Source organism: Pleurodeles waltl, unplaced genomic scaffold (assembly GCF_031143425.1).
Source record: "Pleurodeles waltl isolate 20211129_DDA unplaced genomic scaffold, aPleWal1.hap1.20221129 scaffold_72, whole genome shotgun sequence".
In the NCBI taxonomy this organism is placed as follows: Eukaryota; Metazoa; Chordata; class Amphibia; order Caudata; family Salamandridae; genus Pleurodeles; species Pleurodeles waltl.
The window spans coordinates 695,236-719,633 of NW_027150393.1; the positions used below are offsets into that span (position 1 = coordinate 695,236).

General features: G+C 48.4%; 4 non-coding genes across 4 annotated transcripts; all 4 read right to left on the minus strand.

The window, feature by feature from the left end:
- Positions 1-3,386: 3,386 nt before the first annotated feature.
- Positions 3,387-3,458, minus strand: TRNAP-CGG (transfer RNA proline (anticodon CGG)). The gene has a single exon. It is a non-coding gene; the product is annotated as a tRNA-Pro (tRNA).
- A 3,514-nt stretch (positions 3,459-6,972) lies between these two features.
- TRNAP-CGG (transfer RNA proline (anticodon CGG)) lies at positions 6,973-7,044 on the minus strand. Its single transcript has one exon. It is a non-coding gene; the product is annotated as a tRNA-Pro (tRNA).
- A 3,513-nt stretch (positions 7,045-10,557) lies between these two features.
- On the minus strand, positions 10,558-10,629 carry TRNAP-CGG (transfer RNA proline (anticodon CGG)). Its single transcript has one exon. It is a non-coding gene; the product is annotated as a tRNA-Pro (tRNA).
- A 3,514-nt stretch (positions 10,630-14,143) lies between these two features.
- Positions 14,144-14,215, minus strand: TRNAP-CGG (transfer RNA proline (anticodon CGG)). Its single transcript has one exon. It is a non-coding gene; the product is annotated as a tRNA-Pro (tRNA).
- Between the last annotated feature and the right edge of the window lie 10,183 nt (positions 14,216-24,398).

A 24,398-nucleotide genomic window follows, 5' to 3' on the forward strand; every position in this document is an offset into this window, starting at 1 on the left:
GTCGTCATCGAACATGACATAAAAAGCCTCTATCCTTTAGACATTTTGTCCCAGATTTACAAGAAAATGACTGAGCGCGACGCTGTGCCAAATTTGCAAGCCCCACGCTCCGTCATTTTCAAAATGCAGGGAAGCGCCGTATTTAGTAGAATACAGCGCACCCCTGTGCTTCCCCCTGCGGCAGCTCTAAATTAGCTGCTGAGCGCCAACGCAGCCGTTCTTGCACCATGGTACAAGGATGACTGCGTTGAGGGGGAAATTGTTTTTGTGCAGGAAGGGATACCTTCCTGGCCCAAAGAAAAATCTTCAATGGTGATTTGATCTTACTTCTATGTGTGCTGCAGAATGCAGCACACATAGAAAGAGAAAAAACGAGGAGAAATGAAAACATTTCTCCTCAGTGCGCCACTCTAACGATACCCCTGGGATGGCGTTGGATTTTGGCGCTGACGCAGATTTACGACAACTCCTAAATCTGGAGCAGCATCAAAATGCTATGGTGTTGCTGTGGCACACTCACAGCAACACCCATTGCACGCCCCTTCCAGGGAAAGCGCTGAATGCTAAGGTGCCGTATTTACAAGGTGGTGTTAAGCCACAAAAAGTGGCTGAACGCCATCTTGTAAATACCGCGCAGTGCATAGTGCCACCGGGGCGTCACTAAAAGTGATGCTCCGTTGGCGATTGGGCCTTGTAAGTCTGGCACCTTATTTGCTCAAGGTGTGTGTTATTGGTGAGGGCAGGAAAGCTATTTTCGCTCTCATACCTTCCTTCCTTGGCTGGCTTGAATGCAGTAGGCTCAGGCTTCAATGCAAAGGTCAAACAGTGAGCAACTGACTGACGTAAGCTGGGGCAACTCCTCTTGGTGAGCTGTGACAGATGCCCCAGGAGCGTAGTACCTCACGATGGTGAGGGATAGACACAGTCTCTTTTATCTCAGCTTGCCTGTCAGCTGAGTCAGGAAAAGCAAATACTGGGAAAAAGCCCAGCGACTTGCTGTATTTGCTTGGCTTCAAACCAGGGACCTTTTGCATGTGAGTTGCGCATGATAACCACTACACTACACAAACAGACACACTTGCCGGCTTGCTTCATGTGGCTATGCATTGTACTGGAACCACCACACTATGGAAACAGACACACCTGCTTGCTTTATGTGGCTCTGCATTGGACTGGGATGCAAGGACTGAGGGCCAATGTTCATGACGCTCAAAGCTGAGCCTTCCGGAACACGATCTCTTGCCTTGGAAGAAAGGAACTGGCATCACTTTCATTCCAAGAGGTGATTTCAGAACTGGACCCGAAATTACCATGGAGAAGCACTGTGCATTTAATGTTCCTATGAACACTGCTGCTCCAGCACAGGAAAGCAGTTGCAAAGAAATCTTGCATACCTTCATGATGCTGAACCGTCTCAACGCAGGTATAAAGCATGTATTGCATTGCAACATGACATCTTACAAGAGTGAAAAGCAGAAATACTCCTGTTTAAAACACAGACTGAACCTATAAAGGTAAGGGTTTGTCTGGGATTTGAACCAAGGTCCTCTCACACCCGAAGCGAGAATCATACCCCTATACCAACTAGACTGCTGCTGCAGAGGCATTTGAAACATCTTCTGAAGCGTCTTTCAGAAAAGCAGGGCCATTCGGAGGCTCTCTCTCTAAGCGTGCCATAGCAATTGATGTTTTCTGTCAAGGATTTTTTGTTTGTCTCTAGCAAGGAAAGAGGTAGTCAAGATGCCCTGTGCCAGTGAGCTTAACTAGGGCACTGATGTGAAAAGCAGACCCTTTCTGGTAGTTGTAACCCTCTGCAAGTCCTGGACCCTTGCACCTTAGACTTCCAGACCAGAAGCACTGAAGGGCCTGCTAACTCTTGAGCCAGAGAAGCATGCCTCTTGGATTCAAGCACACTTGCTTGCTCAGCGCTCAATCAGGCTCGATCAGGCGAGATTTATAGTAGTGGCTCATAGGCCTGAAACACTCACCTGGGAGACGCGGGGTGGCTGATTTCCCGGAATGGCCCTTGATGGGGAAATCACCTCCTTTCCCCTGCCTCATTTCAGAATTGTGTGCAAGTCGCAAGACAGTGTTCAGGGGTTCATGGGTACTGCCTACTCCCAGCTGCCTCTCTGTCTTCTTCATGTAAATTGCAAGTCACGAGGAGGCACCATTGCCAATATGCTGCGCCCACCTAACCAAGAAACCCAGTTTGAGCTTGTCTGCCTGTGTTGTTGCAGGGGCAGTGTCTTCTTTGCCCAAAAGGTGGCAGGAGAGACTCACTTCAAACGATAGAATCAACTGCTTAAGTAGAAACCAGCATGGTAGTTACTGTCATAAAGTGCAGCTCTAACAGAAGGTGTGCCTGAGATGCCCCTTCCAGTAATACACAGAATTTTGATTGAGGGCCCAGCCGATGGGTTGGTGGATTTCTCCTCACATGCCACAGCAGCTTCCAAAGATAGTGGTGTGAGGAGCTGGCTGTGCAAGCAGAGCAAGATTTAAGGTAAGAAAGCACACCTGTTAGGGGTGGGATTTGAACCCACGCCTCCATGAAGAGACCAGAAGGCTCAGCTTCACTGAAGATCAAGCTCTTTTGAGTCTGGCACCTTAGACCACTCGGCCATCCTGACAGCCAAAACATTGTGCAGGTCTGACTCTTCAGTCTGCACTTGTTGATGCTGGCGCTTGCAATGTTCCTATCAAAGTCACAGCTTTAAAGGCCCCACAATATAACATGGCCAAGAAAAGAAAAAAAAAACAGAACAAGAAACAAGGCACATGCACGACCACCGAGGGATGCAGATAACTTTTTATCGTCCTGCAATAGTGAAGCACATTTTACACAGGTCACAAGTTTTTAAAGGTCATTTCTGTCTAAGTGGTCATTGAGAGAGACTGAGGTTTTAGGGAGCAAACACAAAAGCTACTGCTGCCCAGTGTCGAACCGGGGAGCTTTTGCGCGTGAGGCAAATGTGATAACAACTACACTACAGAAACAAGCTTGCTGGCTTGACTGAAGGAGCACAGTTCCCCTCATATGTTTGCCCGATTTCCTCTATACTTGATCAGCAGTTGCTCAGAATGCGAGGGGTAAGTGTGAAAATTGTAGCGGTGTCAGCCAGCATGCATACACTCAGACGTCTTGAAAAGTCACCGCTGCGGGCAGAGACAGACAAATATCTGATGCCTAAATGCCAGGAACGCAAGCCTGTGAAATCATCACACAGGGCGCACTGAGAGCAAGCAGGAAGGAAGCCAAGGCATTGTAATCCATTTTTCGCCTGAGGCAAAAAATATGTTTTGCGCAACAATGCTTCGAGTGGAATGAGAAATGTTGAGGGGTTGTGTATTTTGAGCAGGATTTGATTGTTTTCCGCTAAAATGGGCTCGTCTGGGATTTGAACCCGGGACCTCTCGCACCCGAAGCGAGAATCATACCCCTAGACCAACGAGCCTGGGCACAGAAGCGCTACGGCTCCCACCCTGCTCCGAGGGTTGGTGGCAGAGAGTGGGAGACTACATCCCAAAGCAAGAAACGCCACATGGTGCTCTCTTCTGCAGTATGACTAGAGTCATTTGCATGGTCGTCATCGAACATGACATAAAAAGCCTCTATCCTTTAGACATTTTGTCCCAGATTTACAAGAAGATGACTGAGCGCGACGCTGTGCCAAATTTGCAAGCCCCACGCTCCGTCATTTTCAAAATGCAGGGAAGCGCCGTATTTAGTAGAATACAGCGCACCCCTGTGCTTCCCCCTGCGCCAGCTCTAAATTAGCTGCTGAGCGCCAACGCAGCCGTTCTTGCACCATGGTACAAGGATGACTGCGTTGAGGGGGAAATTGTTTTTGTGCAGGAAGGGATACCTTCCTGGCCCAAAGAAAAATCTTCAATGGTGATTTGCTCTTACTTCTATGTGTGCTGCAGAATGCAGCACACATAGAAAGAGAAAAAACGAGGAGAAATGAAAACATTTCTCCTCAGTGCGCCACTCTAACGATACCCCTGGGATGGCGTTGGATTTTGGCGCTGACGCAGATTTACGACAACTCCTAAATCTGGAGCAGCATCAAAATGCTATGGTGTTGCTGTGGCACACTCACAGCAACACCCATTGCACGCCCCTTCCAGGGAAAGCGCTGAATGCTAAGGTGCCGTATTTACAAGGTGGTGTTAAGCCACAAAAAGTGGCTGAACGCCATCTTGTAAATACCGCGCAGTGCATAGTGCCACCGGGGCGTCACTAAAAGTGATACTCCGTTGGCGATTGGGCCTTGTAAGTCTGGCACCTTATTTGCTCAAGGTGTGTGTTCTTGGTGAGGGCAGGAAAGCTATTTTCGCTCTCATACCTTCCTTCCTTGGCTGGCTTGAATGCGGTAGGCTCAGGCTTCAATGCAAAGGTCAAACAGTGAGCAACTGACTGACGTAAGCTGGGGCAACTCCTCTTGGTGAGCTGTGACAGATGCCCCAGGAGCATAGTACCTCACGATGGTGAGGGATAGACACAGTCTCTTTTATCTCAGCTTGCCTGTCAGCTGAGTCAGGAAATGCAAATACTGGGAAAAAGCCCAGCGACTTGCTGTATTTGCTTGGCTTCAAACCAGGGACCTTTTGCATGTGAGGTGTGCATGATAACCACTACACTACACAAACAGACACACTTGCCGGCTTGCTTCATGTGGCTATGCATTGTACTGGAACCACCACACTATGGAAACAGACACACCTGCTTGCTTTATGTGGCTCTGCATTGGACTGGGATGCAAGGACTGAGGGCCAATGTTCATGACGCTCAAAGCTGAGCCTTCCGGAACACGATCTCTTGCCTTGGAAGAAAGGAACTGGCATCACTTTCATTCCAAGAGGTGATTTCAGAACTGGACCCGAAATTACCATGGAGAAGCACTGTGCATTTAATGTTCCTATGAGCACTGCTGCTCCAGCACAGAAAAGCAGTTGCAAAGAAATCTTGCATACCTTCATGATGCTGAACCGTCTCAACGCAGGTATAAAGCATGTATTGCATTGCAACATGACATCTTACAAGAGTGAAAAGCAGAAATACTCCTGTTTAAAACACAGACTGAACCTATAAAGGTAAGGGTTTGTCTGGGATTTGAACCAAGGTCCTCTCACACCCGAAGCGAGAATCATACCCCTATACCAACTAGACTGCTGCTGCAGAGGCATTTGAAACATCTTCTGAAGCGTCTTTCAGAAAAGCAGGGCCATTCGGAGGCTCTCTCTCTAAGCGTGCCATAGCAATTGATGTTTTCTGTCAAGGATTTTTTGTTTGTCTCTAGCAAGGAAAGAGGTAGTCAAGATGCCCTGTGCCAGTGAGCTTAACTAGGGCACTGATGTGAAAAGCAGACCCTTTCTGGTAGTTGTAACCCTCTGCAAGTCCTGGACCCTTGCACCTTAGACTTCCAGACCAGAAGCACTGAAGGGCCTGCTAACTCTTGAGCCAGAGAAGCATGCCTTTTGGATTCAAGCACACTTGCTTGCTCAGCGCTCAATCAGGCTCGATCAGGCGAGATTTATAGTAGTGGCTCATAGGCCTGAAACACTCACCTGGGAGACGCGGGGTGGCTGATTTCCCAGAATGGCCCTTGATGGGGAAATCACCTCCTTTCCCCCGCCTCATTTCAGAATTGTGTGCAAGTCGCAAGACAGTGTTCAGGGGTTCATGGGTACTGCCTACTCCCAGCTGCCTCTCTGTCTTCTTCATGTAAATTGCAAGTCACGAGGTGGCACCATTGCCAATATGCTCCGCCCACCTAACCAAGAAACCCAGTTTGAGCTTGTCTGCCTGTGTTGTTGCAGGGGCAGTGTCTTCTTTGCCCAAAAGGTGGCAGGAGAGACTCACTTCAAACGATAGAATCAACTGCTTAAGTAGAAACCAGCATGGTAGTTACTGTCATAAAGTGCAGCTCTAACAGAAGGTGTGCCTGAGATGCCCCTTCCAGTAATACACAGAATTTTGATTGAGGGCCCAGCCGATGGGTTGGTGGATTTCTCCTCACATGCCACAGCAGCTTCCAAAGATAGTGGTGTGAGGAGCTGGCTGTGCAAGCAGAGCAAGATTTAAGGTAAGAAAACACACCTGTTAGGAGTGGGATTTGAACCCACGCCTCCATGAAGAGACCAGAAGGCTCAGCTTCACTGAAGATCAAGCTCTCTTGAGTCTGGCACCTTAGACCACTCGGCCATCCTGACAGCCAAAACATTGTGCAGGTCTGACTCTTCAGTCTGCACTTGTTGATGCTGCCGCTTGCAATTTTCCTATCAAAGTCACAGCTTTAAACGCCCCACAATATAACATGGCCAAGAAAAGAAAAAAAAAACAGAACAAGAAACAAGGCACATGCACGACCACCGAGGGATGCAGATAACTTTTTATCGTCCTGCAATAGTAAAGCACATTTTACACAGGTCACAAGTTTTTAAAGGTCATTTCTGTCTAAGAGTGCATTGAGAGAGACTGAGGTTTTAGTGAGCAAACACAAAAGCTACTGCTGCCCAGTGTCGAACCGGGGACCTTTTGCGCGTGAGGCAAATGTGATAACCACTACACTACAGAAACAAGCTTGCTGGCTTGACTGAAGGAGCACAGTTCCCCTCATATGTTTGCCCGATTTCCTCTATACTTGATCGGCAGTTGCTCAGAATGCGAGGGGTAAGTGTGAAAATTGCAGCGGTGTCAGCCAGCATGCATACACTCAGACGTCTTGAAAAGTCACAGCTGCGGGCAGAGACAGACAAATATCTGATGCCTAAATGCCAGGAACGCAAGCCTGTGAAATCATCACACAGGGCGCACTGAGAGCAAGCAGGAAGGAAGCCAAGGCATTGTAATCCATTTTTCGCCTGAGGCAAAAAATATGTTTTGCGCAACAATGCTTCGAGTGGAATGAGAAATGTTGAGGGGTTGTGTATTTTGAGCAGGATTTGATTGTTTTCCGCTAAAATGGGCTCGTCCGGGATTTGAACCCGGGACCTCTCGCACCCGAAGCGAGAATCATACCCCTAGACCAACGAGCCTGGGCACAGAAGCGCTACGGCTCCCACCCTGCTCCGAGGGTTGGTGGCAGAGAGTGGGAGACTACATCCCAAAGCAAGAAACGCCACATGGTGCTCTCTTCTGCAGTATGACTAGAGTCATTTGCATGGTCGTCATCGAACATGACATAAAAAGCCTCTATCCTTTAGACATTTTGTCCCAGATTTACAAGAAAATGACTGAGCGCGACGCTGTGCCAAATTTGCAAGCCCCACGCTCCTTCATTTTCAAAATGCAGGGAAGCGCCGTATTTAGTAGAATACAGCGCACCCCTGTGCTTCCCTCTGCGCCAGCTCTAAATTAGCTGCTGAGCGGCAACGCAGCCGTTCTTGCACCATGGTACAAGGATGACTGCGTTGAGGGGGAAATTGTTTTTGTGCAGGAAGGGATACCTTCCTGGCCCAAAGAAAAATCTTCAATGGTGATTTGCTCTTACTTCTATGTGTGCTGCAGAATGCAGCACACATAGAAAGAGAAAAAACGAGGAGAAATGAAAACATTTCTCCTCAGTGCACCACTCTAACGATACCCCTGGGATGGCGTTGGATTTTGGCGCTGACGCAGATTTACGACAACTCCTAAATCTGGAGCAGCATCAAAATGCTATGGTGTTGCTGTGGCACACTCATAGCAACACCCATTGCACGCCCCTTCCAGGGAAAGCGCTGAATGCTAAGGTGCCGTATTTACAAGGTGGTGTTAAGCCACAAAAAGTGGCTGAACGCCATCTTGTAAATACCGCGCAGTGCATAGTGCCACCGGGGCGTCACTAAAAGTGATGCTCCGTTGGCGATTGGGCCTTGTAAGTCTGGCACCTTATTTGCTCAAGGTGTGTGTTCTTGGTGAGGGCAGGAAAGCTATTTTCGCTCTCATACCTTCCTTCCTTGGCTGGCTTGAATGCGGTAGGCTCAGGCTTCAATGCAAAGGTCAAACAGTGAGCAACTGACTGACGTAAGCTGGGGATACTCCTCTTGGTGAGCTGTGACAGATGCCCCAGGAGCGTAGTACCTCACGATGGTGAGGGATAGACACAGTCTCTTTTATCTCAGCTTGCCTGTCAGCTGAGTCAGGAAATGCAAATACTGGGAAAAAGCCCAGCGACTTGCTGTATTTGCTTGGCTTCAAACCAGGGACCTTTTGCATGTGAGGTGCGCATGATAACCACTACACTACACAAACAGACACACTTGCCGGCTTGCTTCATGTGGCTATGCATTGTACTGGAACCACCACACTATGGAAACAGACACACCTGCTTGCTTTATGTGGCTCTGCATTGGACTGGGATGCAAGGACTGAGGGCCAATGTTCATGACGCTCAAAGCTGAGCCTTCCGGAACACGATCTCTTGCCTTGGAAGAAAGGAACTGGCATCATTTTCATTCCAAGAGGTGATTTCAGAACTGGACCCGAAATTACCATGGAGAAGCACTGTGCATTTAATGTTCCTATGAGCACTGCTGCTCCAGCACAGAAAAGCAGTTGCAAAGAAATCTTGCATACCTTCATGATGCTGAACCGTCTCAACGCAGGTATAAAGCATGTATTGCATTGCAACATGACATATTACAAGAGTGAAAAGCAGAAATACTCCTGTTTAAAACACAGACTGAACCTATAAAGGTAAGGGTTTGTCTGGGATTTGAACCAAGGTCCTCTCACACCCGAAGCGAGAATCATACCCCTATACCAACTAGACTGCTGCTGCAGAGGCATTTGAAACATCTTCTGAAGCGTCTTTCAGAAAAGCAGGGCCATTCGGAGGCTCTCTCTCTAAGCGTGCCATAGCAATTGATGTTTTCTGTCAAGGATTTTTTGTTTGTCTCTAGCAAGGAAAGAGGTAGTCAAGATGCCCTGTGCCAGTGAGCTTAACTAGGGCACTGATGTGAAAAGCAGACCCTTTCTGGTAGTTGTAACCCTCTGCAAGTCCTGGACCCTTGCACCTTAGACTTCCAGACCAGAAGCACTGAAGGGCCTGCTAACTCTTGAGCCAGAGAAGCATGCCTCTTGGATTCAAGCACACTTGCTTGCTCAGCGCTCAATCAGGCTCGATCAGGCGAGATTTATAGTAGTGGCTCATAGGCCTGAAACACTCACCTGGGAGACGCGGGGTGGCTGATTTCCCGGAATGGCCCTTGATGGGGAAATCACCTCCTTTCCCCCGCCTCATTTCAGAATTGTGTGCAAGTCGCAAGACAGTGTTCAGGGGTTCATGGGTACTGCCTACTCCCAGCTGCCTCTCTGTCTTCTTCTTGTAAATTGCAAGTCACGAGGAGGCACCATTGCCAATATGCTGCACCCACCTAACCAAGAAACCCAGTTTGAGCTTGTCTGCCTGTGTTGTTGCAGGGGCAGTGTCTTCTTTGCCCAAAAGGTGGCAGGAGAGACTCACTTCAAACGATAGAATCAACTGCTTAAGTAGAAACCAGCATGGTAGTTACTGTCATAAAGTGCAGCTCTAACAGAAGGTGTGCCTGAGATGCCCCTTCCAGTAATACACAGAATTTTGATTGAGGGCCCAGCCGATGGGTTGGTGGATTTCTCCTCACATGCCACAGCAGCTTCCAAAGATAGTGGTGTGAGGAGCTGGCTGTGCAAGCAGAGCAAGATTTAAGGTAAGAAAACACACCTGTTAGGAGTGGGATTTGAACCCACGCCTCCATGAAGAAACCAGAAGGCTCAGCTTCACTGAAGATCAAGCTCTCTAGAGTCTGGCACCTTAGACCACTCGGCCATCCTGACAGCCAAAACATTGTGCAGGTCTGACTCTTCAGTCTGCACTTGTTGATGCTGCCGCTTGCAATGTTCCTATCAAAGTCACAGCTTTAAAGGCCCCACACTATAACATGGCCAAGAAAAGAAAAAAAAAACAGAACAAGAAACAAGGCACTTGCACGACCACCGAGGGATGCAGATAACTTTTTATCGTCCTGCAATAGTAAAGCACATTTTACACAGGTCACAAGTTTTTAAAGGTCATTTCTGTCTAAGTGTGCATTGAGAGAGACTGAGGTTTTAGTGAGCAAACACAAAAGCTACTGCTGCCCAGTGTCGAACCGGGGACCTTTTGCGCGTGAGGCAATGTGATAACCACTAGACTACAGAAACAAGCTTGCTGGCTTGACTGAAGGAGCACAGTTCCCCTCATATGTTTGCCCGATTTCCTCTATACTTGATCAGCAGTTGCTCAGAATGCGAGGGGTAAGTGTGAAAATTGCAGCGGTGTCAGCCAGCATGCATACACTCAGACGTCTTGAAAAGTCACAGCTGCGGGCAGAGACAGACAAATATCTGATGCCTAAATGCCAGGAACGCAAGCCTGTGAAATCATCACACAGGGCGCACTGAGAGCAAGCAGGAAGGAAGCCAAGGCATTGTAATCCATTTTTCGCCTGAGGCAAAAAATATGTTTTGCGCAACAATGCTTCGAGTGGAATGAGAAATGTTGAGGGGTTGTGTATTTTGAGCAGGATTTGATTGTTTTCCGCTAAAATGGGCTCGTCCGGGATTTGAACCCGGGACCTCTCGCACCCGAAGCGAGAATCATACCCCTAGACCAACGAGCCTGGGCACAGAAGCGCTACGGCTCCCACCCTGCTACGAGGGTTGGTGGCAGAGAGTGGGAGACTACATCCCAAAGCAAGAAACGCCACATGGTGCTCTCTTCTGCAGTATGACTAGAGTCATTTGCATGGTCGTCATCGAACATGACATAAAAAGCCTCTATCCTTTAGACATTTTGTCCCAGATTTACAAGAAAATGACTGAGCGCGACGCTGTGCCAAATTTGCAAGCCCCACGCTCCGTCATTTTCAAAATGCAGGGAAGCGCCGTATTTAGTAGAATACAGCGCACCCCTGTGCTTCCCCCTGCGCCAGCTCTAAATTAGCTGCTGAGCGCCAACGCAGCCGTTCTTGCACCATGGTACAAGGATGACTGCGTTGAGGGGGAAATTGTTTTTGTGCAGGAAGGGATACCTTCCTGGCCCAAAGAAAAATCTTCAATGGTGATTTGATCTTACTTCTATGTGTGCTGCAGAATGCAGCACACATAGAAAGAGAAAAAACGAGGAGAAATGAAAACATTTCTCCTCAGTGCGCCACTCTAACGATACCCCTGGGATGGCGTTGGATTTTGGCGCTGACGCAGATTTACGACAACTCCTAAATCTGGAGCAGCATCAAAATGCTATGGTGTTGCTGTGGCACACTCACAGCAACACCCATTGCACGCCCCTTCCAGGGAAAGCGCTGAATGCTAAGGTGCCGTATTTACAAGGTGGTGTTAAGCCACAAAAAGTGGCTGAACGCCATCTTGTAAATACCGCGCAGTGCATAGTGCCACCGGGGCGTCACTAAAAGTGATGCTCCGTTGGCGATTGGGCCTTGTAAGTCTGGCACCTTATTTGCTCAAGGTGTGTGTTATTGGTGAGGGCAGGAAAGCTATTTTCGCTCTCATACCTTCCTTCCTTGGCTGGCTTGAATGCGGTAGGCTCAGGCTTCAATGCAAAGGTCAAACAGTGAGCAACTGACTGACGTAAGCTGGGGCAACTCCTCTTGGTGAGCTGTGACAGATGCCCCAGGAGCGTAGTACCTCACGATGGTGAGGGATAGACACAGTCTCTTTTATCTCAGCTTGCCTGTCAGCTGAGTCAGGAAAAGCAAATACTGGGAAAAAGCCCAGCGACTTGCTGTATTTGCTTGGCTTCAAACCAGGGACCTTTTGCATGTGAGTTGCGCATGATAACCACTACACTACACAAACAGACACACTTGCCGGCTTGCTTCATGTGGCTATGCATTGTACTGGAACCACCACACTATGGAAACAGACACACCTGCTTGCTTTATGTGGCTCTGCATTGGACTGGGATGCAAGGACTGAGGGCCAATGTTCATGACGCTCAAAGCTGAGCCTTCCGGAACACGATCTCTTGCCTTGGCAGAAAGGAACTGGCATCACTTTCATTCCAAGAGGTGATTTCAGAACTGGACCCGAAATTACCATGGAGAAGCACTGTGCATTTAATGTTCCTATGAGCACTGCTGCTCCAGCACAGAAAAGCAGTTGCAAAGAAATCTCGCATACCTTCATGATGCTGAACCGTCTCAACGCAGGTATAAAGCATGTATTGCATTGCAACATGACATCTTACAAGAGTGAAAAGCAGAAATACTCCTGTTTAAAACACAGACTGAACCTATAAAGGTAAGGGTTTGTCTGGGATTTGAACCAAGGTCCTCTCACACCCGAAGCGAGAATCATACCCCTATACCAACTAGACTGCTGCTGCAGAGGCATTTGAAACATCTTCTGAAGCGTCTTTCAGAAAAGCAGGGCCATTCGGAGGCTCTCTCTCTAAGCGTGCCATAGCAATTGATGTTTTCTGTCAAGGATTTTTTGTTTGTCTCTAGCAAGGAAAGAGGTAGTCAAGATGCCCTGCGCCAGTGAGCTTAACTAGGGCACTGATGTGAAAAGCAGACCCTTTCTGGTAGTTGTAACCCTCTGCAAGTCCTGGACCCTTGCACCTTAGACTTCCAGACCAGAAGCACTGAAGGGCCTGCTAACTCTTGAGCCAGAGAAGCATGCCTCTTGGATTCAAGCACACTTGCTTGCTCAGCGCTCAATCAGGCTCGATCAGGCGAGATTTTTTGTAGTGGCTCATAGGCCTGAAACACTCACCTGGGAGACGCGGGGTGGCTGATTTCCCGGAATGGCCCTTGATGGGGAAATCACCTCCTTTCCCCCGCCTCATTTCAGAATTGTGTGCAAGTCGCAAGACAGTGTTCAGGGGTTCATGGGTACTGCCTACTCCCAGCTGCCTCTCTGTCTTCTTCATGTAAATTGCAAGTCACGAGGAGGCACCATTGCCAATATGCTGCGCCCACCTAACCAAGAAACCCAGTTTGAGCTTGTCTGCCTGTGTTGTTGCAGGGGCAGTGTCTTCTTTGCCCAAAAGGTGGCAGGAGAGACTCACTTCAAACGATAGAATCAACTGCTTAAGTAGAAACCAGCATGGTAGTTACTGTCATAAAGTGCAGCTCTAACAGAAGGTGTGCCTGAGATGCCCCTTCCAGTAATACACAGAATTTTGATTGAGGGCCCAGCCGATGGGTTGGTGGATTTCTCCTCACATGCCACAGCAGCTTCCAAAGATAGTGGTGTGAGGAGCTGGCTGTGCAAGCAGAGCAAGATTTAAGGTAAGAAAACACACCTGTTAGGGGTGGGATTTGAACCCACGCCTCCATGAAAAGACCAGAAGGCTCAGCTTCACTGAAGATCAAGCTCTTTTGAGTCTGGCACCTTAGACCACTCGGCCATCCTGACAGCCAAAACATTGTGCAGGTCTGACTCTTCAGTCTGCACTTGTTGATGCTGGCGCTTGCAATGTTCCTATCAAAGTCACAGCTTTAAAGGCCCCACAATATAACATGGCCAAGAAAAGAAAAAAAAAACAGAACAAGAAACAAGGCACATGCACGACCACCGAGGGATGCAGATAACTTTTTATCGTCCTGCAATAGTGAAGCACATTTTACACAGGTCACAAGTTTTTAAAGGTCATTTCTGTCTAAGTGTGCATTGAGAGAGACTGAGGTTTTAGTGAGCAAACACAAAAGCTACTGCTGCCCAGTGTCGAACCGGGGAGCTTTTGCGCGTGAGGCAAATGTGATAACCACTACACTACAGAAACAAGCTTGCTGGCTTGACTGAAGGAGCACAGTTCCCCTCATATGTTTGCCCGATTTCCTCTATACTTGATCAGCAGTTGCTCAGAATGCGAGGGGTAAGTGTGAAAATTGTAGCGGTGTCAGCCAGCATGCATACACTCAGACGTCTTGAAAAGTCACCGCTGCGGGCAGAGACAGACAAATATCTGATGCCTAAATGCCAGGAACGCAAGCCTGTGAAATCATCACACAGGGCGCACTGAGAGCAAGCAGGAAGGAAGCCAAGGCATTGTAATCCATTTTTCGCCTGAGGCAAAAAATATGTTTTGCGCAACAATGCTTCGAGTGGAATGAGAAATGTTGAGGGGTTGTGTATTTTGAGCAGGATTTGATTGTTTTCCGCTAAAATGGGCTCGTCCGGGATTTGAACCCGGGACCTCTCGCACCCGAAGCGAGAATCATACCCCTAGACCAACGAGCCTGGGCACAGAAGCGCTACGGCTCCCACCCTGCTCCGAGGGTTGGTGGCAGAGAGTGGGAGACTACATCCCAAAGCAAGAAACGCCACATGGTGCTCTCTTCTGCAGTATGACTAGAGTCATTTGCATGGTCGTCATCGAACATGACATAAAAAGCCTCTATCCTTTAGACATTTTGTCCCAGATTTACAAGAAGATGACTGAGCGCGACGCTGTGCCAAATTTGCAAGCCCCACGCTCCGTCATTTTCAAAATGCAGGGAAGCGCCGTATTTAGTAGAATACAGCGCACCCCTGTGCTTCCCCCTGCGCCAGCTCTAAATTAGCTGCTGAGCGCCAACGCAGCCGTTCTTGCACCATGGTACAAGGATGACTGCGTTGAGGGGGAAATTGTTTTTGTGCAGGAAGGGATACCTTCCTGGCCCAAAGAAAAATCTTCAATGGTGATTTGCTCTTACTTCTATGTGTGCTGCAGAATGCAGCAAACATAGAAAGAGAAAAAACGAGGAGAAATGAAAACATTTCTCCTCAGTGCGCCACTCTAACGATACCCCTGGGATGGCGTTGGATTTTGGCGCTGACGCAGATTTACGACAACTCCAAAATCTGGAGCAGCATCAAAATGCTATGGTGTTGCTGTGGCACACTCACAGCAACACCCATTGCACGCCCCTTCCAGGGAAAGCGCTGAATGCTAAGGTGCCGTATTTACAAGGTGGTGTTAAGCCACAAAAAGTGGCTGAACGCCATCTTGTAAATACCGCGCAGTGCATAGTGCCACCGGGGCGTCACTAAAAGTGATACTCCGTTGGCGATTGGGCCTTGTAAGTCTGTCACCTTATTTGCTCAAGGTGTGTGTTCTTGGTGAGGGCAGGAAAGCTATTTTCGCTCTCATACCTTCCTTCCTTGGCTGGCTTGAATGCGGTAGGCTCAGGCTTCAATGCAAAGGTCAAACAGTGAGCAACTGACTGACGTAAGCTGGGGCAACTCCTCTTGGTGAGCTGTGACAGATGCCCCAGGAGCATAGTACCTCACGATGGTGAGGGATAGACACAGTCTCTTTTATCTCAGCTTGCCTGTCAGCTGAGTCAGGAAATGCAAATACTGGGAAAAAGCCCAGCGACTTGCTGTATTTGCTTGGCTTCAAACCAGGGACCTTTTGCATGTGAGGTGTGCATGATAACCACTACACTACACAAACAGACACACTTGCCGGCTTGCTTCATGTGGCTATGCATTGTACTGGAACCACCACACTATGGAAACAGACACACCTGCTTGCTTTATGTGGCTCTGCATTGGACTGGGATGCAAGGACTGAGGGCCAATGTTCATGACGCTCAAAGCTGAGCCTTCCGGAACACGATCTCTTGCCTTGGAAGAAAGGAACTGGCATCACTTTCATTCCAAGAGGTGATTTCAGAACTGGACCCGAAATTACCATGGAGAAGCACTGTGCATTTAATGTTCCTATGAGCACTGCTGCTCCAGCACAGAAAAGCAGTTGCAAAGAAATCTTGCATACCTTCATGATGCTGAACCGTCTCAACGCAGGTATAAAGCATGTATTGCATTGCAACATGACATCTTACAAGAGTGAAAAGCAGAAATACTCCTGTTTAAAACACAGACTGAACCTATAAAGGTAAGGGTTTGTCTGGGATTTGAACCAAGGTCCTCTCACACCCGAAGCGAGAATCATACCCCTATACCAACTAGACTGCTGCTGCAGAGGCATTTGAAACATCTTCTGAAGCGTCTTTCAGAAAAGCAGGGCCATTCGGAGGCTCTCTCTCTAAGCGTGCCATAGCAATTGATGTTTTCTGTCAAGGATTTTTTGTTTGTCTCTAGCAAGGAAAGAGGTAGTCAAGATGCCCTGTGCCAGTGAGCTTAACTAGGGCACTGATGTGAAAAGCAGACCCTTTCTGGTAGTTGTAACCCTCTGCAAGTCCTGGACCCTTGCACCTTAGACTTCCAGACCAGAAGCACTGAAGGGCCTGCTAACTCTTGAGCCAGAGAAGTATGCCTCCAGGATTCAAGCACACTTGCTTGCTCAGCGCTCAATCAGGCTCGATCAGGCGAGATTTATAGTAGTGGCTCATAGGCCTGAAACACTCACCTGGGAGACGCGGGGTGGCTGATTTCCCGGAATGGCCCTTGATGGGGAAATCACCTCCTTTCCCCCGCCTCATTTCAGAATTGTGTGCAAGTCGCAAGACAGTGTTCAGGGGTTCATGGGTACTGCCTACTCCCAGCTGCCTCTCTGTCTTCTTCATGTAAATTGCAAGTCACGAGGAGGCACCATTGCCAATATGCTCCGCCCACCTAACCAAGAATCCCAGTTTGAGCTTGTCTGCCTGTGTTGTTGCAGGGGCAGTGTCTTCTTTGCCCAAAAGGTGGCAGGAGAGACTCACTTCAAACGATAGAATCAACTGCTTAAGTAGAAACCAGCATGGTAGTTACTGTCATAAAGTGCAGCTCTAACAGAAGGTGTGCCTGAGATGCCCCTTCCAGTAATACACAGAATTTTGATTGAGGGCCCAGCCGATGGGTTGGTGGATTTCTCCTCACATGCCACAGCAGCTTCCAAAGATAGTGGTGTGAGGAGCTGGCTGTGCAAGCAGAGCAAGATTTAAGGTAAGAAAACACACCTGTTAGGAGTGGGATTTGAACCCACGCCTCCATGAAGAGACCAGAAGGCTCAGCTTCACTGAAGATCAAGCTCTCTTGAGTCTGGCACCTTAGACCACTCGGCCATCCTGACAGCCAAAACATTGTGCAGGTCTGACTCTTCAGTCTGCACTTGTTGATGCTGCCGCTTGCAATGTTCCTATCAAAGTCACAGCTTTAAAGGCCCCACAATATAACATGGCCAAGAAAAAAAAAAAAACAGAACAAGAAACAAGGCACATGCACGACCACCGAGGGATGCAGATAACTTTTTATCGTCCTGCAATAGTAAAGCACATTTTACACAGGTCACAAGTTTTTAAAGGTCATTTCTGTCTAAGTGTGCATTGAGAGAGACTGAGGTTTTAGTGAGCAAACACAAAAGCTACTGCTGCCCAGTGTCGAACCGGGGACCTTTTGCGTGTGAGGCAAATGTGATAACCACTACACTACGGAAACAAGCTTGCTAGCTTGACTGAAGGAGCACAGTTCCCCTCATCTGTTTGCCCGATTTCCTCTATACTTGATCAGCAGTTGCTCAGAATGCGAGGGGTAAGTGTGAAAATTGCAGCGGTGTCAGCCAGCATGCATACACTCAGACGTCCTGAAAAGTCACAGCTGCGGGCAGAGACAGACAAATATCTGATGCCTAAATGCCAGGAACGCAAGCCTGTGAAATCATCACACAGGGCGCACTGAGAGCAAGCAGGAAGGAAGCCTAGGCATTGTAATCCATTTTTCGCCTGAGGCAAAAAATATGTTTTGCGCAACAATGCTTCGAGTGGAATGAGAAATGTTGAGGGGTTGTGTATTTTGAGCAGGATTTGATTGTTTTCCGCTAAAATGGGCTCGTCTGGGATTTGAACCCGGGACCTCTCGCACCCGAAGCAAGAATCATACTCCTAAAGCAACGAGCCTGGGCACAGAAGCGCTACGGTTCCCACCCTGCTCCGAGGGTTGGTGGCAGAGAGTGGGAGACTACATCCCAAAGCAAGAAACGCCACATGGTGCTCTCTTCTGCAGTATGACTAGAGTCATTTGCATGGTCGTCATCGAACATGACATAAAAAGCCTCTATCCTTTAGACATTTTGTCCCAGATTTACAAGAAAATGACTGAGCGCGACGCTGTGCCAAATTTGCAAGCCCCACGCTCCGTCATTTTCAAAATGCAGGGAAGCGCCGTATTTAGTAGAATACAGCGCACCCCTGTGCTTCCCCCTGCGCCAGCTCTAAATTAGCTGCTGAGCGCCAACGCAGCCGTTCTTGCACCATGGTACAAGGATGACTGCGTTGAGGGGGAAATTGTTTTTGTGCAGGAAGGGATACCTTCCTGGCCCAAAGAAAAATCTTCAATGGTGATTTGCTCTTACTTCTATGTGTGCTGCAGAAAACGAGGAGAAATGAAAACATTTCTCCTCAGTGCGCCATTCTAACGATACCCCTGGGATGGCGTTGGATTTTGGCGCTGACGCAGATTTACGACAACTCCTAAATCTGGAGCAGCATCAAAATGCTATGGTGTTGCTGTGGCACACTCACAGCAACACCCATTGCACGCCCCTTCCAGGGAAAGCGCTGAATGCTAAGGTGCCGTATTTACAAGGTGGTGTTAAGCCACAAAAAGTGGCTGAACGCCATCTTGTAAATACCGCGCAGTGCATAGTGCCACCGGGGCGTCACTAAAAGTGATGCTCCGTTGGCGATTGGGCCTTGTAAGTCTGGCACCTTATTTGCTCAAGGTGTGTGTTCTTGGTGAGGGCAGGAAAGCTATTTTCGCTCTCATACCTTCCTTCCTTGGCTGGCTTGAATGCGGTAGGCTCAGGCTTCAATGCAAAGGTCAAACAGTGAGCAACTGACTGACGTAAGCTGGGGCAACTCCTCTTGGTGAGCTGTGACAGATGCCCCAGGAGCGTAGTACCTCACGATGGTGAGGGATAGACACAGTCTCTTTTATCTCAGCTTGCCTGTCAGCTGAGTCAGGAAATGCAAATACTGGGAAAAAGCCCAGCGACTTGCTGTCTTTGCTTGGCTTCGAACCAGGGACCTTTTGCATGTGAGGTGCGCATGATAACCACTACACTACACAAACAGACACACTTGCCGGTTTGCTTCATGTGGCTATGCATTGTACTGGAACCACCACACTATGGAAACAGACACACCTGCTTGCTTTATGTGGCTCTGCATTGGACTGGGATGCAAGGACTGAGGGCCAATGTTCATGACGCTCAAAGCTGAGCCTTCCGGAACACGATCTCTTGCCTTGGAAGAAAGGAACTGGCATCACTTTCATTCCAAGAGGTGATTTCAGAACTGGACCCGAAATTACCATGGAGAAGCACTGTGCATTTAATGTTCCTATGAGCACTGCTGCTCCAGCACAGAAAAGCAGTTGCTAAGAAATCTCGCATACCTTCATGATGCTGAACCGTCTCAACGCAGGTATAAAGCATGTATTGCATTGCAACATGACATCTTACAAGAGTGAAAAGCAGAAATACTCCTGTTTAAAACACAGACTGAACCTATAAAGGTAAGGGTTTGTCTGGGATTTGAACCAAGGTCCTCTCACACCCGAAGCGAGAATCATACCCCTACACCAACTAGACTGCTGCTGCAGAGGCATTTGAAACATCTTCTGAAGCGTCTTTCAGTAAAGCAGGGCCATTTGGAGGCTCTCTCTCTAAGCGTGCCATAGCAATTGATGTTTTCTGTCAAGGATTTTTTGTTTGTCTCTAGCAAGGAAAGAGGTAGTCAAGATGCCCTGTGCCAGTGAGCTGAACTAGGGCACTGATGTGAAAAGCAGACCCTTTCTGATAGCTGTAACCCACTGCAAGTCCTGGACCCTTGCACCTTAGACTTCCAGACCAGAAGCACTGAAGAGCCTACTAGCTCTTGAGCCAGAGAAGCATGCCTCTTGGATTCAAGCACACTTGCTCGCTCAGCGCTCAATCAGGTTCGATCAGGCGAGATTTATAGTAGTGGCTCATAGGCCTGAAACACTCACCTGGGAGACGCTGGGTGGCTGATTTCCCGGAATGGCCCTTGATGGGGAAATCACCTCCTTTCCCCCGCCTCATTTCAGAATTGTGTGCAAGTCACAAGACAGTGTTCAGGGGTTCATGGGTACTGCCTACTCCCAGCTGCCTCTCTGTCTTCTTCATGTAAATTGCAAGTCACGAGGAGGCACCATTGCCAATATGCTCCGCCCACCTAACCAAGAAACCCAGTTTGAGCTTGTCTGCCTGTGTTGTTGCAGGGGCAGTGTCTTCTTTGCCCAAAAGGTGGCAGGAGAGACTCACTTCAAACGATAGAATCAACTGCTTAAGTAGAAACCAGCATGGTAGTTACTGTCATAAAGTGCAGCTCTAACAGAAGGTGTGCCTGAGATGCCCCTTCCAGTAATACACAGAATTTTGATTGAGGGCCCAGCCGATGGGTTGGTGGATTTCTCCTCACATGCCACAGCAGCTTCCAAAGATAGTGGTGTGAGGAGCTGGCTGTGCAAGCAGAGCAAGATTTAAGGTAAGAAAACACACCTGTTAGGAGTGGGATTTGAACACACGCCTCCATGAAGAAACCAGAAGGCTCAGTTTCACTGAAGATCAAGCTCTCTTGAGTCTGACACCTTAGACCACTCGGCCATCCTGACAGCCAAAACATTGTGCAGGTCTGACTCTTCAGTCTGCACTTGTTGATGCTGCCGCTTGCAATGTTCCTATCAAAGTCACAGCTTTAAAGGCCCCACAATATAACATGGCCAAGAAAAAAAAAAAAACAGAACAAGAAACAAGGCACATGCACGACCACCGAGGGATGCAGATAACTTTTTATCGTCCTGCAATAGTAAAGCACATTTTACACAGGTCACAAGTTTTTAAAGGTCATTTCTGTCTAAGTGTGCATTGAGAGAGACTGAGGTTTTAGTGAGCAAACACAAAAGCTACTGCTGCCCAGTGTCGAACCGGGGACCTTTTGCGTGTGAGGCAAATGTGATAACCACTACACTACAGAAACAAGCTTGCTGGCTTGACTGAAGGAGCACAGTTCCCCTCATATGTTTGCCCGATTTCCTCTATACTTGATCAGCAGTTGCTCAGAATGCGAGGGGTAAGTGTGAAAATTGCAGCGGTGTCAGCCAGCATGCATACACTCAGACGTCCTGAAAAGTCACAGCTGCGGGCAGAGACAGACAAATATCTGATGCCTAAATGCCAGGAACGCAAGCCTGTGAAATCATCACACAGGGCGCACTGAGAGCAAGCAGGAAGGAAGCCTAGGCATTGTAATCCATTTTTCGCCTGAGGCAAAAAATATGTTTTGCGCAACAATGCTTCGAGTGGAATGAGAAATGTTGAGGGGTTGTGTATTTTGAGCAGGATTTGATTGTTTTCCGCTAAAATGGGCTCGTTTGGGATTTGAACCCGGGACCTCTCGCACCCGAAGCAAGAATCATACTCCTAAAGCAACGAGCCTGGGCACAGAAGCGCTACGGCTCCCACCCTGCTCCGAGGGTTGGTGGCAGAGAGTGGGAGACTACATCCCAAAGCAAGAAACGCCACATGGTGCTCTCTTCTGCAGTATGACTAGAGTCATTTGCATGGTCGTCATCGAACATGACATAAAAAGCCTCTATCCTTTAGACATTTTGTCCCAGATTTACAAGAAAATGACTGAGCGCGACGCTGTGCCAAATTTGCAAGCCCTACGCTCCGTCATTTTCAAAATGCAGGGAAGCGCCGTATTTAGTAGAATATAGCGCACCCCTGTGCTTCCCCCTGCGCCAGCTCTAAATTAGCTGCTGAGCGCCAACGCAGCCGTTCTTGCACCATGGTACAAGGATGACTGCGTTGAGGGGGAAATTGTTTTTGTGCAGGAAGGGACACCTTCCTGGCCAAAAGAAAAATCTTCAATGGTGATTTGCTCCTACTTCTATGTGTGCTGCAGAATGCAGCACACATAGAAAGAGAAAAAACGAGGAGAAATGAAAACATTTCTCCTCAGTGCGCCACTCTAACGATACCCCTGGGATGGCGTTGGATTTTGGCGCTGACGCAGATTTACGACAACTCCTAAATCTGGAGCAGCATCAAAATGCTATGGTGTTGCTGTGGCACACTCACAGCAACACCCATTGCACGCCCCTTCCAGGGAAAGCGCTGAATGCTAAGGTGCCGTATTTACAAGGTGGTGTTAAGCCACAAAAAGTGGCTGAACGCCATCTTGTAAATACCGCGCAGTGCATAGTGCCACCGGGGCGTCACTAAAAGTGATTCTCCGTTGGCGATTGGGCCTTGTAAGTCTGGCACCTTATTTGCTCAAGGTGTGTGTTCTTGGTGAGGGGAGGAAAGATATTTTCGCTCTCATACCTTCCTTCCTTGGCTGGCTTGAATGCGGTAGGCTCAGGCTTCAATGCAAAGGTCAAACAGTGAGCAACTGACTGACGTAAGCTGGCGCAACTCCTCTTGGTGAGCTGTGACAGATGCCCCAGGAGCGTAGTACCTCACTATGGTGAGGGATAGACACAGTCTCTTTTATCTCAGCTTGCCTGTCAGCTGAGTCAGGAAATGCAAACACTGGGAAAAAGCCCAGCGACTTGCTGTATTTGCTTGGCTTCAAACCAGGGACCTTTTGCATGTGAGGTGCGCATGATAACCACTACACTACACAAACAGACACACTTGCCGGCTTGCTTCATGTGGCTATGCATTGTACTGGAACCACCACACTATGGAAACAGACACACCTGCTTGCTTTATGTGGCTCTGCATTGGACTGGGATGCAAGGACTGAGGGCCAATGTTCATGACGCTCAAAGCTGAGCCTTCCGGAACACGATCTCTTGCCTTGGAAGAAAGGAACTGGCATCACTTTCATTCCAAGAGGTGATTTCAGAACTGGACCCGAAATTACCATGGAGAAGCACTGTGCATTTAATGTTCCTATGAGCACTGCTGCTCCAGCACAGAAAAGCAGTTTCAAAGAAATCTTGCATACCTTCATGATGCTGAACCGTCTCAACGCAGGTATAAAGCATGTATTGCATTGCAACATGACATCTTACAAGAGTGAAAAGCAGAAATACTCCTGTTTAAAACACAGACTGAACCTATAAAGGTAAGGGTTGGTCTGGGATTTGAACCAAGGTCCTCTCACAGCCGAAGCGAGAATCATACCCCTATATCAACTAGACTGCTGCTGCAGAGGCATTTAAAACATCTTCTGAAGCGTCTTTCAGAAAAGCAGGGCCATTCGGAGGCTCTCTCTCTAAGCGTGCCATAGCAATTGATGTTTTCTGTCAAGGATTTTTTGTTTGTCTCTAGCAAGGAAAGAGGTAGTCAAGATGCCCTGTGCCAGTGAGCTGAACTAGGGCACTGATGTGAAAAGCAGACCCTTTCTGGGACTTGTAACTCTCTGCAAGTCCTGGATCCTGGACCCTTGCACCTTATACTTCCAGACCAGAAGCACTGAAGGGCCTACTAACTCTTGAGCCAGAGAAGCATGCCTCTTGGATTCAAGCACACTTGCTCGCTCAGCGCTCGATCAGGCTCGATCAATCGTAGTGGCTCATAGGCCTGAAACACTCACCTGGGAGACGCGGGGTGGCTGATTTCCCGGAATGGCCATTGATGGGGAAATCACCTCCTTTCCCCCGCCTCATTTCAGAATTGTGTGCAAGTCGCAAGACAGTGTTCAGGGGTTCATGGGTACTGCCTACTCCCAGCTGCCTCTCTGTCTTCTTCATGTAAATTGCAAGTCACAAGGAGGCACCATTGCCAATATGCTCCGCCCACCTAACCAAGAAACCCAGTTTGAGCTTGTCTGCCTGTGTTGTTGCAGGGGCAGTGTCTTCTTTGCCCAAAAGGTGGCAGGAGAGACTCACTTCAAACGATAGAATCAACTGCTTAAGTAGAACCAGCATGGTAGTTACTATCATAAAGGGCAGCTCTAACAGAAGGTGTGCCTGAGATGCCCCTTCCAGTAATACACAGAATTTTGATTGAGGGCCCAGCCGATGGGTTGGTGGATTTCTCCTCACATGCCACAGCAGCTTCCAAAGATAGTGGTGTGTGGAGCTGGCTGTGCAAGCAGAGCAAGATTTAAGGTAAGAAAACACACCTGTTAGGAGTGGGATTTGAACCCACGCCTCCATGAAGAGACCAGAAGGCTCAGCTTCACTGAAGATCAAGCTCTCTTGAGTCTGGCACCTTAGACCACTCGGCCATCCTGACAGCCAAAACATTGTGCAGGTCTGACTCTTCAGTCTGCACTTGTTGATGCTGCCGCTTGCAATGTTCCTATCAAAGTCACAGCTTTAAAGGCCCCACAATATAACATGGCCAAGAAAAAAAAAAAAACAGAACAAGAAACAAGGCACATGCACGACCACCGAGGGATGCAGATAACTTTTTATCGTCCTGCAATAGTAAAGCACATTTTACACAGGTCACAAGTTTTTAAAGGTCATTTCTGTCTAAGTGTGCATTGAGAGAGACTGAGGTTTTAGTGAGCAA